This window comes from Rattus norvegicus, chromosome 1 (genome assembly GCF_036323735.1).
Source record: "Rattus norvegicus strain BN/NHsdMcwi chromosome 1, GRCr8, whole genome shotgun sequence".
Lineage (NCBI taxonomy): Eukaryota > Metazoa > Chordata > Mammalia > Rodentia > Muridae > Rattus > Rattus norvegicus.
This window is the reverse complement of record NC_086019.1, coordinates 125,153,069-125,169,208: the sequence shown is the minus strand read 5'-3', so window position 1 is coordinate 125,169,208 and position 16,140 is coordinate 125,153,069. Positions and strand designations below refer to the sequence as shown.

At 37.6% G+C, this 16,140-nt stretch overlaps 1 long non-coding RNA gene across 1 annotated transcript; it reads right to left on the bottom strand.

Annotated features, from left to right (window-relative positions):
* Positions 1–2,060: 2,060 nt before the first annotated feature.
* On the bottom strand, positions 2,061–10,053 carry LOC120097775 (uncharacterized). Its single transcript, XR_005495498.2, has 2 exons — positions 9,923–10,053; positions 2,061–2,211 (listed from the first exon to the last, which is right to left on the bottom strand). It is a non-coding gene; the product is annotated as an uncharacterized LOC120097775 (long non-coding RNA).
* Positions 10,054–16,140: the final 6,087 nt, after the last annotated feature.

Genomic DNA, 16,140 nt, shown 5'->3' with positions numbered 1-16,140 from the left:
AGTGATGCATGATTTTGCCAGCAACATTCTCAGCCATACATGACACTGGCAGTGAATTCCCAGGGTGACGTTTCTGACCACCTGAATGAAACCTGTGTGGTCTGAAACAAATGCGTACTGATTATATAATTTATGGAATTCGTGGTATTAAGGCCTTCAGAAGAAATTTGTTAACCAGGAAACAAAGTACTTTCACGACTGGTTTCTGGAAAACAGAACGTGAGCATGGGTTCTTCACATAATGGAGATATTTACAAGGAACATTTAAGGTACCTTCCCTGTATAGTTACCTACTTGTAGGTGAGTAAGTTTGGCTCGATAGATATTAAATAAAAGTTGAGGCTGGATTTCATTCTTATTCCAACCTCCATGTATATCCATCCATTTACTGTAACAAATCTATTTCCTTATACGAAATGCAAGGACACATTTAGCATAGCTTTTTATATGTGGCATTTTGTGCATATTGTCTTTTATAGCATTGATTGTGTGGGGCAGTTATTTTATTGGAGGTACAAATCTCTTGATTTAAGGAAGCTATCATCCATATTTTAATGTCTTAGGAATGAGGGAAGAGTCTGAAATTTGGCATAGAGTTATGAACTTGGAGGTGAGTAATGGTTTCATAAAGAACAAATTAAGAAAACAGATGTATCTTAGGAAGCCTTGCCCAGATCTAAGAAATGAGAGCTGTGCTCTCCTCAGCTGCATTTCTGGGCCTATGTGCTGTCACTGCAGACACTCTGCAGAACAGTCTTACTCAATGCTAGACTCTGGGGTATTAAAGTTGGACATAAGTATTGGCATGTTTTACGGTACATATATTAATGGCCAAACATTTCTACTGAGAAAACACCTGCAGCATGATTTCTGGGAGTGTTCTGAGGCAGGGGATTAGCATAGCTTTGCTGTGTGCCCCATCTGCTGCTATTGTCCCCCTAGGCATTTGAACAGAGTGACAACTATAGTATATGCTAGAATCTCAAATTATTATTCTTTGTAAGCTTATAGAGTAATTGTATTGATATTTGTGAGAAGTTATGGTATCATGTACCATGATATACAAAAGGAAATGGGTCCTATATGCTTCCAGAAAGCCATATCTATCTTTAAAACATGGACATAGGGACAGATTGTTTATACTTTGATCTGCATAATGATTCTGCCAAAGTTCCCATTACCCTGTAACCCAACCTGTCCTATGTATTGAACTTACTCTCCATATTAATATTCCCTATCATTCTTTTACCAAATGTTGTACATTACCGACTCATCATCTTCTTTTTTCCTACCTACTGGACTTCCATATCTGTTGGCCAGTGAGGACATTGGGAAAAGGTACACTTATGTGAAAGCACCCTTGGCACTGCAATAAAACTGTAAAGATAAAATTGTGCATTATGAAGGTGGATGTATATTGTAAATTGGAACATTATAGTCTAAGAAAATAAGATACTAATGAAAGAAAACTGTAGTAAATACAATAAAGATGATTTCCCTAATTTTAATCCTGACTAGCTGCTGTGATTTCCTGGGTAGAGAGGTCAGCATGAGGAGAGACCGACGCTTTATGAAGGCTAAATGGAAACAACAGCAATCTCTAAGGGAAAAAGAAGAAAAAAGATGAACAAAAAGACAACTGAGCCCTGTTTCCTGTCTTGGCTGTGCTCAATCCATGTTTCCAACTCCCCAAAGAGGGTCCTGTCTAAAGCTGCAGGATATGTTATTTCATTGTTTATTAAAACACAGAACATATTTTGTGATTTGGACATGGATGGGCAGTCATATGCATCTGAGCTCTCCTCCCTAGGCACCTAGGAGGAGGAGGGATGTAGGGGGAGATGGAGGGGACTGAACATTCAGAACTCCTAGTCCTGAGCCATTATCTTTGGCTTTCCTTCTCCAAATATTTAATTCCCCCTTATCCTCTTTCAGATAGATTAATGAGAAGGGATAATTTATATTTTTATCTGTCTTTATGTCTCCCTTTAGCACTTTTCTCCAAAATCCACGAAAATACATAATTTTTGAAAATAAAAAATAAATATATGAAAAAGGTCTCTATGTATTGATAGAAAACTTTTTATTCTGCATTTTCTAAACAAATGAATTTACTTTGGAGGTTTCTAGTCCTGTGTGGACACAGATGAATGTGCTTCTGGTGGACTGATGTAAAGTTGTGCTTCATGCTATCATCAAAGGTCTTGGTTCCTGAAAAACAGAAAAAAAATATACAAATATATGTATAACTATACCCATATATCAATCTCCTATTAACTTTATGTTTCTGTTAATATGCATAAGAGTTAGGGGCTTGTGCATCACCTAAACTCATTAGTTAAACTGAGGATCCTCATACCTCCGCCACTTTAGTAGCTGAAATTTCTTATGTACAACCACTTTTCTACCCCACGTATTATTAATATCAAACATAATGAGCTTAAATTCAAAATTCTTTAAATGTATTTTTAAATGGTGGGGAAGAACAGAATCTTTACTAGGAATCTAAAATACAATACAAAGGCAACTTTTGAAATTATCTAAGTGACATAAAAATTATATTCTGTGATGGGGTTGACTCTACTCTATACTTTGAGGGTTTTTCATAGTTTCAGGATATTGGCATCAACTAAGTTCCAACTCTGTGCCATGAAGGACATCTGAAAATATAATTGGAAAACATGCATCTGTATGTGATCATAATGCCATATACACACACACATATATATATACACACACACACATATATATATACATATATATATATGTATGCTGTGTGTGTGTGTGTGTGTGTGTGTGTGTGTGTCTGTGTGTGTGCTTCAGAGGTAAGAGTTGCACAGGAGACATTCAGTTCTGTAGATCTAGCCTGTCCAACACTAAATAGTTTTGAAAAAATGAATAAAGTGTAGGTTGGGCTTCCCATTGGAAACCTGAACAGAGCCTGACTTTCCACCATCTGGAGAAGAGGCTGTGAGCAGTTTGTTCAGCCAACTTAACTGTTTATTTATGTATCTTATAATGATGTTTTGTTTAAGTGAACACCATGATGTTCAAGGGATAGATTTCTCAGAATGTAGCCCTGTGGTTAATTGACAGAAACAGTATACATGTATCCATTAGAAGAACATGGAACAATCAAGAATGTTTATACTATGCAGTCCTCAATGTCTAAGCATATGAAGAAACAGGAAAAGTGTGATAGTATGCCCTAAAGCAAAGACAAGGAACAGAAACACAGCAAACATCACTGAGGATCTGGTATTTGCGACAACTTGAGAGGATTATTTGGCCATTAATAACCAAAAGCTTAAGGCAGCTTTCAGAACAAAACAGACTCAACTTGAAAAGTTTTAAGAATATAGATGTCAATTTTGCTGTTGCCAACTCCAATTTTATTTCAGAGACTAGAAGATGATTATTTCTAGAATCTCTGAAAGGCTTAATATGATTAATAGGCTTAATATATAGAACACATGAAATTAGTGGGCAGCGATTAGAATGTTTTAGGCTGTGTCACTCTGAAGGAAAAGTCTGTCCAGTCCTAGTAACAGAAGGAGAGGTTTAAAGTCAACAGTGTAGACTGAGATTAGATTCACGGGAACACCAATGAAACATTGTGGGTTCTAATTACATGGATCGCTTCTTGATTTGGGGCTAGGATACTAAATGGCAATGGTGTGTATTTGTCTATGAGCACAACACTTCTCTCTCTCTCTCTCTCTCTCTCTCTCTCTCTCTCTCTCTCTCTCTCTCTCTCTCTCTCTCCCTACCTCCAGTACCCCCAGTGTGTGTGTGTGTGTGTGTGTGTGTGTGTACACTAAAATGATTAATTTGTTCTCACTTAGAGTTACTCTTTTGTTTACTCATTTGTTCCTCATCATTCTGTGAAAAACAGTATAGTTTAAGCTCATGTTAATCATGCACACGAATCCGCACATGCTCCAAGCACTCAGAATTATTTGTTCCTGCCATATTGTTCAGCATACTCAAATCATCCCACAATCCTGCTGTAGAATTCTTTTAATGTAGAGAAAATTCCCAATATAACCAAAGAAAATAATTCAACTGCTTTTTGGTGAAAAAACTAACCAAGTAAATAAGAAGAGGTTATGAGACTACAGAAGAAAAACATGTCCCATACCCTTTTAATCACAGTAACTAGTCAGCTGCTTTTTGTAAGAGGATTTTAAGGCAGATGACAGGATTCTGGAACATGGAATTTGAATAGAAATTTAACAGAAAATTTGATATTTGCACCTGGCTATTCTTCTGTGGTCCCAGTTGGCCAGGACTAGGACTTGGGGTTAGGGGATGGGGGCAACTGTGGGAGGGTGTCTAGCTAAAGCCAATATAACCTAGGATGCTCCGTTACATCTGTCTAAAGAAACCTGGTATTCAATGCCAATTTTCTGCAGATTCTCAGCTCCTTCAGGAGTGCTCATTTCAAACTTCCAGAAAGAAAACTTGCCAAGGAGAGTAGAGGAGGGGACTAGTTCCTTGGACTTCCATGCCTCCAACAGCACCTTACCCTCAATCTGGGGAGTTAGTGACTCTGGTAGAGCCTGCTAGCTGCCTGGATATGATGCAGACCCATATTCTGTATCTTTGATCAACCTGGTAGGGTGGGCACAGATGTCTTCTGTTTTGAGTAGTCTGCTTCATGCCTATTCCTGTGTTCACAGACAGTAGCAAATTAATTTCTTGATTTTTCACATATAAGATATGTGTGATCCTGCTAATGAGCTTCAGTATGCCTACAGAAGCCTGCTCTGAAGTAAGTTAGTGAGCTTTTCAAATAGACCCAGAGGACTCCTGATGTAGGTATAAAGGTACACTTCAGTAGCTGAAAGTTAGCAATAAGAATCCGACAAAAAGCTGAAGATTGTTCATAAGGAATTCTGATATCATTTCACATAAAATAAGATACAAAAAAATAAGCAAGCAAAATTTTCCTGGAAGAACACACACACACACACACACACACACACAACCACAGACACAGGCACACACACAGATGCACACACAACACAGACACACACAAGTTTATACACACATGAACATACATAACTACAGACACAAACATACAAAGGCATACACATGGTATTGCACACAGAAACACACAAAGAAAGACCGATGCACAGAAACATACACATGTACATGGGCACACTCATACTGATATTCATAAAAACACATATGCAGACAAACATATATGCACATAGATGCACACATAACAAAACACACATTCATAGACACAAATGGGCATACTCCTATAGATACACACAATTACATACACACACACACACACACACATACAACCACAGAAATAGACATATAGGTCTCTTTCTTTCTCTCTCTTTCTCCTTCTCCCTTTCTTTGTCCCTCTCTCTGAAAGACCATAAAGAAACATTCTTGACTTGAATTTTTTACTCTCCCTTGATCCTAAGGGAACATATGCTAACCTGGACTTATTTCAGGGGCTGTAAAGACATCCCACCATTCTAGGATCTATTCTTTCCTTGGCCTGAAGCCCAGAGAGGGTTTCATGGATGGATTGGTCCAGCTGGAAACCTACAACAGGCATTTGTGTGTGTGTGTGTGTGTGTGTGTGTGTGTGTGGCATGCATGCGTGTTTACACAGGACAGAGGCTTTTGATGATCATGGCAACTGTACGTGATCCTCAAAGTCATATTTATTTATTAGCCATTGAGGTGTTATTTGGTAATATTAAACAGAAAAGCTATTTTCTATTAAGCAGAATATTAAAGACCTTTATCTTCATTGTTATGTATGAGTGCACATAGAGATGAGCATACATTCTGAAAATTCTGTAACAGTTTATTTGTTTCAAAATATGCAACACACAAATGTTCTTAAACATTTGTGATTGCCTCCAACTCCCTGCAGATAAAGGTAACAAAGCATTACCCATTCAGGCTGCACTTAATCTCCCTGCGGGGTTTTCTAATGTAATTTTAAGACATAAAATGTATTCATGATCACACCAATAATTACATGCTTGGAAAATAAAATGATTTTCTTATTCCCTATTAACATTAATTGTTTCCAGAACTTCAGCCTCTGGCAAGAGCCTATCAGTGCCGTAGGGCAGTATTGCCCACGGGACTACGCTGTTGTAAAATAGGAGCATGGAAATACAAATCATAAATACACACATTTAAATCTCATGTTGCCATGATTTGATTTTTCATATAATTTTGCCTAGTTCCCCATTACCTCAGCAGCCTGTGCTTCCAGTGATTTATAGATGTTCCTTCTTAAAAAAAAAAGACTTACAAAGTTTGCAAAGCCTATATCTTATTTTTTTCACTCCTTTTAAATTACCTTTCCTAATTCCAGATCACCAGGTTTATTTATTTTTAATGATATAAGATAACATTTTAGCTACAGTTTCTCCCAGTGGAAGTTAACCAAGTGTTGTGAAATGATTTTCAATGACTCAACCATATGCAGTTGGGAATTATTTGAATTTGTTTGGATAAATCTCCATGTATACATAGATTAAATACAGATCTTGTTCCCCCTACTCCTCATTTTTTTCCTTCATTCTCATGAACATCGAGATTACAGGTTTTTGCCACTAATTCCACAGTGGCTTTTAAAAAATTGATCATTTATAGGATGAAAGCCCTCTAAATAGGGGTATTTGTATGTCTCCCCAGTTGGCTCCACTAACCCACTTGTGGCAGTTCTTCTGACCCCTGTGTAAAACAGAAAAATTCAGGATAATTAAAATTTGATGGGATTCTATTCTAATTGATTCCTCTTTTCATCTGAAACGTTTTCAGTGCCATGACGCCTGCCCCCTCCCATGCCAAATGTCAGTCACTTTTCCCTATCCACTGCAGCAACCTAGTTCAAGGCTGCCCTTTTATGTATCGTTTCTGTACATTTGTAACATAGTAGGTCACCGAGAAACCTCTACTTTCGCCTCTACTGTGCATTTAGACCATTTCCTAAGAATGTGTGGGATCTGGAGTATGGATGGTTGCAGATAATGGATCCTGCTTAGAGTTCGCGAGGCGCTTGCTCTAATACAGCTGTGTTTTCAGCCTCCCAAGATTTCCTGCTTTCCCCTCCACCCAAATCCTCAAACATCTGCTTGTAAGCAAAGGAACAAATCCCCACTTCCTTGAGGAGGAACGAACCCCAGGCAAATCCAAGTTGGCTGTTTCAAAGAGAATTTTATTCCCATTTCCTTTATGGTGGTTGGGAGCCTTTACTAATCAGGTTACAGTGCCATCTAGCAACCAGAACAGGAAGTCTCGCGCCATAGTAAAGTGCCTGCCATAGCAGCAGCTGCTGATTAAAGCGGCTGCTGTACATCAGAAACACCCGTGACTGGGTGAGGATGGGGTTAGTGAAGCAGAGTTTATTTTTTTTAAACAAACAAAAAAAAAACCAAAAAAACAAAAATCATACCAACTACGAGTATGTAAATTATATACCATTGTGCGAAATAACCGAGAGTTTGTGCCCCCTAATTTAACCAGATGAAATCCTTATTTCAAATTGACTAGCATCTAAAAAGGGATTGATGACTCTGAATACACAATCAAATGTGTCTTTGGAAGCACACAGATTGATTTTACATTTTTTTTTTGTGATTTGAAAAATCTCACAGACCACTTTCTTCATCATGCTATGTATTATCAAGTCCGCGATACTTATGATCATAGGCACCATGTTTTGAAGTCATCCACATATTCATAGAAAAGTAGAACATTTCTAATATTTCTGCTATTGTAAACAATTCTGACAACCACACCTTTCTTTTTTGTTTTTTGTTTTTTTTTTTTCGTTTCTTTTTTTTTTTTTTGTTTTGTTTTTTTGGAAAATATACTTGTGCAGAAGTAAATTAGGGTATTTCACATTTTGCAGTGTATTGAAAAACTCTTTACTTGTAGAGGCTTCTATGAGATCACAAAAACAGAGGCTTTATTGCAGATTTGCTCTGATTTCCAAAAGGAAACGAGGAGGCCTCTTAGTCTCATTGCTTTATCTGGACAACCAATCCCACGAAACCCTCCCTGGCTGTCGGCAAGGGGCAACAATTTGATGACTGTCTATTTGATTCAGACACATGGAGACCAAGATATTAAAGATGAGGCCACTGACTGTGAAATTAAGCACCTCCAGAAAAAGCAAGTTTCATGCCCAAATGTATCCACATTGTGTTCCAAAGAAGTGAGGGCCCAGGAGCTTTGTGATCGAGAGTGAAGAAAGGAAAAGCAAATGGAGAGATTCATTGTGATCACCCTGCTATCTGCCAATAAAGCACTTTAGAATACTGTTTCAGAGACTAATGATTTTTGCTGCCTTTTATTCTCCCTAAGATCATTCATAGTTCCTAACCTGTCATTTCATTGTAAGATCCTGCTATTTATTTATTTGCTTATCTATTTATCTAACAAAAATCCCTCAAAACTCTGATGATTACATAATCCTGTTTTAGAAGCTTGGGACATGTTTATGTGTAGTGTAAAGCTATCTGCTTTCATGTAGATTTTTATCAGGCTCTCACCATATTTGCAAATTATGCTTATTAATACAGTGAATAAAAGTAATGCATAAAGCAGACAGAAAAAAATCAAAGCACACAAATGCAAGGTTGAGTGTGCTAAATGCCAGACGCTTCAAAGGCAATCAAGGGGATCTGAATAAGACGTGTTAGACTTGAATTTTGATAAAAAAAAATTACAAGATCTGAGTCAATCAGTAGAAGTGGAAGATGGATCTTCCTAGGCACAAAACACTTTGGAACTCATGGATTCTGTGACTGACAATAGGGTCTATGTGGCTGGGAAGCAGCTAGAGTCAGAGGGTGAGACACAGCGTGATTTCTCTGGCTTCCACTCGGGGTAGCTTTTTGAAAGGAGATTTATGTCTCTGTGATTCATTCTGCTGTGAGGATGATATGGGTGTGGGAAGGCACGGGTATAGGCAGGAAATCGTGTTAAAGGGGTTATTTCAGATACTCGAAGTAGGTGTGATCAATTCAGGTCAGGTTTCACCTATGGGCCAGGTTCTTACTAGGTGCCTTTTACTTTGACGAAGCTGTGGGGTTATGTGAGTTCCCGACAGAGGTGTGGACAAAAATCTATAGTAGCTCTATGTAATGTTCCAGTAACAGCGTTGAGCCTCAGTAAGTATTAAAATAAGGTGAGAAACAAGTGCTTTGCTGTACTCCCAAATCCGTGCTGTTCAGAGAAGCCTTGTTTAGCAGGACTCTGGGGCAGGATACTGAAGGTGTGGCTTGGATTACTGCCAGTTTGAAACCAGAATGTTTAAACTTGAGTCTACTGGGAAAATGTGGTTCTTAGCCCGAGCAGAGGGAAAAATTATCAAGGGAAAAATTGTGCAGGCATTTGTATGTAAGGCTAGAGTTCAGTAACCAGGGAGGCAGTTCTCCTTGTCTGTCCTCTGACTCCAGACTTGGTTACAAAGGAAGTCTTTTCTCCTCCACCAGGCTCTCTATGCCTCTCCTGATTTCCCATACCTGTGAGTTATTAAAATTCCGTGGAAGCTCAAAGACTACTTCGTGTTGGTTCGTTCAAAGTTTAAATAGCAATAATACTGATAACCCATGATTTAAGAAGGAGAAAAGTCAGAGGTCAATTGCGAATGCCATCTCAAGGCTGTGAGGCCAAATGTGCCTTGAAGTCACTGAAGGGTCTGAAAACCTGATTTCAGAAAATTGAGCTAATCTGACCTTGGCTAATTGACCCAGAGTTAGCTTATTTCCTTGCTTTAAACTGTCATCCTGGGGTCAGGGGCAGGTACCTGGGTTCTTTTCAGTAACTGGGAACATTTCAATTACATTTCTGTAGGGAATCTGTCTCTCACAGCCACCATTTTACAAGTTCTCACCACCCGTTGTGGGCCTTATCCAGTGTCAATCACCTGAAAAACAGCGGCTCAGAGCAGCTCGCAGCCTTGGAGAAAGGGCCTGCTAGCACATGCGCACTCTTTTCACCGCAGTGCAGGGGTCTGGTCACTAGGGAGGGGGATTTTTTGGCACATGCGCAATGGAAACACACTGCAGCAGCTCCCTTCGCTCGAGGAGGGGGCTTCTTGGCGCCTGCGCACTCTTACTGCAGCATTGCAGAGTCTACTTTGCGACTGCGCCAGCTTGGCAGCTTCTAGAAAGATCTAGGGCTAGGCAGGGGCGGGGGGCAGAGAGGGAGTTGGGCTGTGGCTCTTTGCTCCAGCCCCTCCCTTTGCAGCTCTCAAGCCACAAGTGTTCCTTTGCTCAGGTTACTGCGCCAACAGGCGGCTGCTGCATGGAACAGAAGAGGCCCTTCTGTCCCCTGACAGCTTCTGACTGCAGTGTTTGTTAGGGTTTGGAAATGTTGAAAATGTGCTGTGTGGATCACCAAAGTAGAATTCGAGTCAAATAACACATCCTAATTTTGGAAAGAGCAGCTGCCTAGGAAATTTGGGTGCGTTGACAAGCTGAAGGTGAGCTGCCTCAGAGAAAAGATTACCTCAACATTTAAGCCCGATGTCCTTCAGCCTGCCCCCAGCCCAGGATTCTATTCCCTGGGGCCTCAGCTCATTGCTGGGCATTTGCATTAGAGCAACATTGTTAAAAATTCAGATTCTCACCTCACTCCAGTCAGAAAAAGTGGGGCGTGGGGGTTGATCTATATCCCCAGATAGACACTAAGGAAGGGTGCACAGGAGAGAATGTCCAGTAAACAAAGGCCTAACTTCCTCCTTAGGAACACTGCTTCCCAAAATCTTACCCTCAAGTCTTTCTCTCCTGTGGCTAACCAGAATAGGAGATGGGTCATTTGAGCAAAGCAATGTGATGGCCTTGAGCCTAGCATAGGACTTGTTATTTCCAAAGCCTATTTGTTGACAGGTGCAGCATAAAACGATCTCTATGCTTCTTTCTACCCATGTGACATGCCAAAAAACTAAGGCAAACTTTTAAGAACAGGGGGTTCATTCTTGGAAAGCCTTTCACAGTTCACTCCTTGAGCAGCTGATCACCCCCCACCCCAGTCATTTGGCATAGAGATGGTTTAAAGAGATGATACCACACATTTTTCCTCAGTCTATCTACTGGATTTATGTCCATATATCTCTGTTTTCACAGAAGTTTTGGTGTTGAAAGGACTGTGGCTAAATATGGGATGGAAGATATGTGATAATGTGACACTGGGTGAGTTAAGATACTCACAGCTTAAAGCCAATGTCATATTCACTTGAAGAGAAAGTTAGTTGTTTTTTCCCATACTCAAGAAGGATTGAGTGTCACAAAGGCAAAAAAAAAAAGGGGGGGGGGGCAAAGTTCAGATTCTGCCTGTAGAATACCTGTAATAAACTGGCAAAAATCATGCTTTAAATTAACTGTATTTTGTATGTATATGCTATTTATGGTCTGGGCTAGAGGTGAAAAATCATGAACGGGGAAGTTTTCACATGTCAATTGTTTTAAATCCATAGTATACAAGGTAGTTTTCCTCATTCTAAACCACAGTGCAATCAATGAGGTTTCATTACACATTTCTGCATTTTCTTTAGCTTGTAAAGAAAAATAGTTCTCGCCTACATTCAGTTTCCTCTCATTCTTCAAAAACCTTGTTTATGGATTGAGCAATTTATTCCTAAGCTCATCTGTACATTTTGTTGGATTTTATGATAGTTAACAGCAAAAAAAGACTACTGACTCAACATTTTACTTGTAAGTCTTCTTGCTGTGGTCCACACATCACAGGCAGGCACTTCAATTCCTTATCAGTGATATTTACCAGATTTTTGTTTTCTAACCTATAGTCAACTGAAGTTTGTTTATTTCGCTCAGTTTTCCTAACACTTATTTTGCTAGGTTTTCTTCAGTTTATGCCATTCCATCCTGCCCAAAGTCTGTGACACAGTTGCTTCTTTTTTACTAAATTGTTTCATTTCGGGGAGTATGATCATGCGTGTGTGTGTGTGTGTGTGTGTGTGTGTGTGTGTGTGTGTGAGAGAGAGAGAGAGAGAGAGAGAGAGAGAGAGAGGGGGGGGAGGGAGGAAGAGGGAGAGGGGACAGGGAGAGTGGGAGAGAGGGAGAGAGACTGAAAGAGAGACACAGAGAATGAAATATCGATGAGACTCACTTTGCCCCAACTTCTTACTTCAAACAGCACTCAGCATAGATATGTGCTGGGATTTCTAAATTAAGTCGAGTCTGATGAGAGTCTGGAGAACCTTCTGGGCTTAAATATCTGAGTGCCACATTGGAGAAAAGAGATCATCCTTAACAGCACGATTCTGAAGATTCCCAAAGGTTGTTGCAGTAGTCTGAGCCAAGAAAACAGCTGCGTCTGAGGGAAGAATCACTTAGTATTTGGAGTATCTACTTCTAGTCTGTCCTACTTGTGCACTGGATGGTAACTATAAACACACACAGTATCAAAACTCAATAATTACTAAAACACAGAGCATTTGTTCTTCTGTTCTTTTGACAAGGCACAATTTAACTTTTTTTTTTGAGTTTGTCGTTTCCTGATGAAAATTAAAAAAAAATATTTTTCTGGATCATGCCCATTATGGTTTTTGCCCATATTCCTTGAGCATTTTTGCTTACTTTCTACAAACGTTTCATTACATAAAATTACTCTATGCTCCCTGAATTGGATGGAATGTTCTTTTATAGAAATACTTTATGGATTCTATACAACAAAGCTTTGTATATTACAGGTCTTAGAGATATTCTTTTCTTAATGGCATGATCATCCTATTTTCCACAGGATTTTTGTATTAATTGAAAGTTATTTTATGAATAGTCCATTTTTTCTAGAAGAAATAAATACTAACTTAACCAGAAATTAATTTTAAATTTGCTACTATCTGATTTCAAGCACAAAAGAGATGTGGTCAGGCTATAATGGATTTCTGTTTTTCCTTTACAAATATTTGTCATATTTTAACCTTATACTCCACTTCTTGTTATTTTCTCCATGTGCATTTCCTCTATGTCCGTTCTCATGTACAAACTGTGCCCACTTATTTATCTCAAACCATTGGAAATGCAAGGGGTATGAATGTTTTAACGCAAAATCTTTCAGAGTGCATTTGAAGTAAAACATCTCCCGAAACCACACTTCAGGCAAGTTAGGATTAATTAAATCTTTCTGGTGACACACCTATTTATTATGTACTTTCTGTTACTGGCAGAATTTCATGACTTTCTAACCCAACTGTTATTTCTTCTAAGGTCAATGCTGTGGTAATTCTGTAATGAGGAATATTTCATCAGCTACCTTTCATTGATTTGTGAGTATCATACACAACTCTCATTTGATTCATCTAGTTAAAATGTTATTATCTGTATCAATTTAAAACATACAGAATTGTCTAGGATCCTCCTCAGAATAATATATCACATTTATTTATCATGGCACCTTAAGAATCTTCTAGAAGAAGACCCATTATGGTTTCTGCTGTTTCTGCTTCAGGCGCCTTTGTAGGTCTCTAGCTGATTCTTCTGCAGAACCAGGACATATTGGGTGTTATTGTGATTTTTGCTGAACCTCTAGTTAATAAAACCCTTAAACTCTGCCTGGGGAATTTCTTGAAGAAGATTTAATAACTCTGACAACTCTTTTTTTAGTTAAAAACTACAGTATGTGTAAGGTAACAATATTAAAACATCCAGATATCCCATAAAGCTATTCAACATCGCCATCTGCCATCCAGAAATGGAAGTGCAGGGTTATGTTAAATCCTGGCTGAGAACCCAGATAGATAAACGGCCCCAGTGAGAAAGAGCGACCAGATTCTGGAAACATCCTAAGAAACTAGTGCTGATGGGCATCAATGAGGAGCAGGTTTAATACAGATTTATTTATTTTTAATCTATATACATATGACTGACTAAAAGGGTTCAGGCATTTGAATTTGAGCTCAGCTCCAGACTGGGTACCTAGCGGAAATCCTGGCTACAAAACAACAGATAATGGTAAACCAGAAACCAGGAAACAAAAACCAATAAACCAGAAACAAAGGAGCAGTTAAAAGCTTAGCACATAGCATTCCTTTCTATTTACTTGCATGCTGTTTTTTAAACAGGAACAGGTTCATAAGGACCTTAACAATATACGCAAGTTTTTATATCCATCTGTAAAGATGTAGTCTGGGAAGGGCATTTCAACTGAGGAACTGTGTTCAACAGGTTGGAATTTAGGGAAGTCTATGGAGCATTTTCTTGATTTACAATTGATGGGGGAAATTCCAGCTCAGTGTGGGAGTTGCTACCCCTAGGCTGGTGGCCCTAGGAAGTATATCAAAGTAGGATGAGCAAGCCATAGAGAGCAAGCCGATAAGTACTGTTCCTCCATGTATCAGTTTCTTCCTCCAAGTTTCCTCTCTGAGTTCCTGGCTTGGGTTCTCTCAGTGGACTGTGACACAGGATATATTAGCCAAATGAACACTTCACTCCTTAAATTTGATCATTATGATTTATCGTACTAATAGACACTTTACCTATGACAAATAACAATTTCAATTGAACTCAATTAATCTACATATTTCTAAACAATTGTCACGAACAATTCTATTGCTACTATATAAAGCTAGCTATATTTGATAGTGTTTGATATGAAGAACCCTGCTGTATTTTTCTTATCATCAGACAGACATGCGTTATTTTTATTTTGTAATCTTAAATATAAATGTCTCTTAATTTATCCGTAGACTAAAAATATGTACTTGATTTATTGTTTTCTGTTTTACAGATAATATGGCTCAGTGTGTTTTTGTAAACTACATACTTGTAAGCTTCAATAGTAATAAAATTGTCGAGAACCCAAAAGACCATGGTGACATTAATTCTATATTAAATGATGATATTAATTATGCAGTGTTTAGGCTTCAATATTAGCAGCTCACCATGCACAGCTAGCACAGCTGGTCTAATATATTGATTTAGTGTTAAATATCTATTATTGCTACTCCTTATTTATTTTTTCTCTTTGGGAAATTGTTTTAACATTTTAAAAAGCATTCATTACTAATGTTAGATTATTGTATGACCTACCACGTGCATATAGCACTACAAAGATACAAATATTTTCTAAATATTTAACTGTTTTTATTATTGTGTGACCTACCACATGCATATAACACTACAAAGATACAAATGTTTTCTAAATATTTAACTGTTTTTAGTTTTACTCTATTACACTTAGCAATTATCAAATATTTAATAAATTGGAAATATTTTTAATTTCATATAACCAATTTACCGATTAAAATATACAAGTGCTAGTTTTCACTTGAAACATATCGCATTACATGTATAATGTATTTACATGTATGATAAAAGGTAGAAAGTTGATATTATCAAATATTTGAAAATACCCATATTTCTACATTACTGAGTATGAATTTCATTACTACTTTTTTTGATTTTGTAGAAAATAAATTCAGTGAACATTAGGGCTGGGAGTTGCCTGCAAGTTGTAAGATCTTTGTGTTTTTTTTTTTTGTTTGTTTTTCCATTTTTAAATTTTACTTCCCAAATATTACTTACATATATACATGTATTTTTTCTATATTTTGTAATCCTAAAATTAAGTCCCTCTTAATGTATCTATGGGCGGGAACGTACTTGATTAATTATTTTCAGTTTGGGAGAAGATATAGTCATGGATATTTTTGTAAATTTCATACTTCCTTTAAACTTCACTTATAATAAAATTGGTAAGAACCTAGACCATTATGATATGAATAATTAAATGTTTTAAGGTAAATACATTTGCATATCTTGCTAGAAAGTTTTTACATTTTTTCTATTAAACTATTGGTTTAATAGAACTTAATGGTTAGAATTTTAATAGATTTTAATGGTTAAGCATAATATGGTAAAACTACATGGAGGAAAATATTTGGGTAATAAATTTTTTTAAACATTCTACCGTTATTGATGTGCAATTTTTTTGATTCTAAAAGCTTTGTAAAAATTCGTATGACCTGTGTAGCCTATTCTTAAAATTGAAGAACTATTTGTGAAACAAAACAAAACAAAACAAAGAGGTAGGAAGTATGAAAACTAATATTTCCTTAAGGACGAAAACTTAGTTGTGCTTTTTGTTCCACAGATGGTTTTCAGTTTATTTTGGGGTGAATTT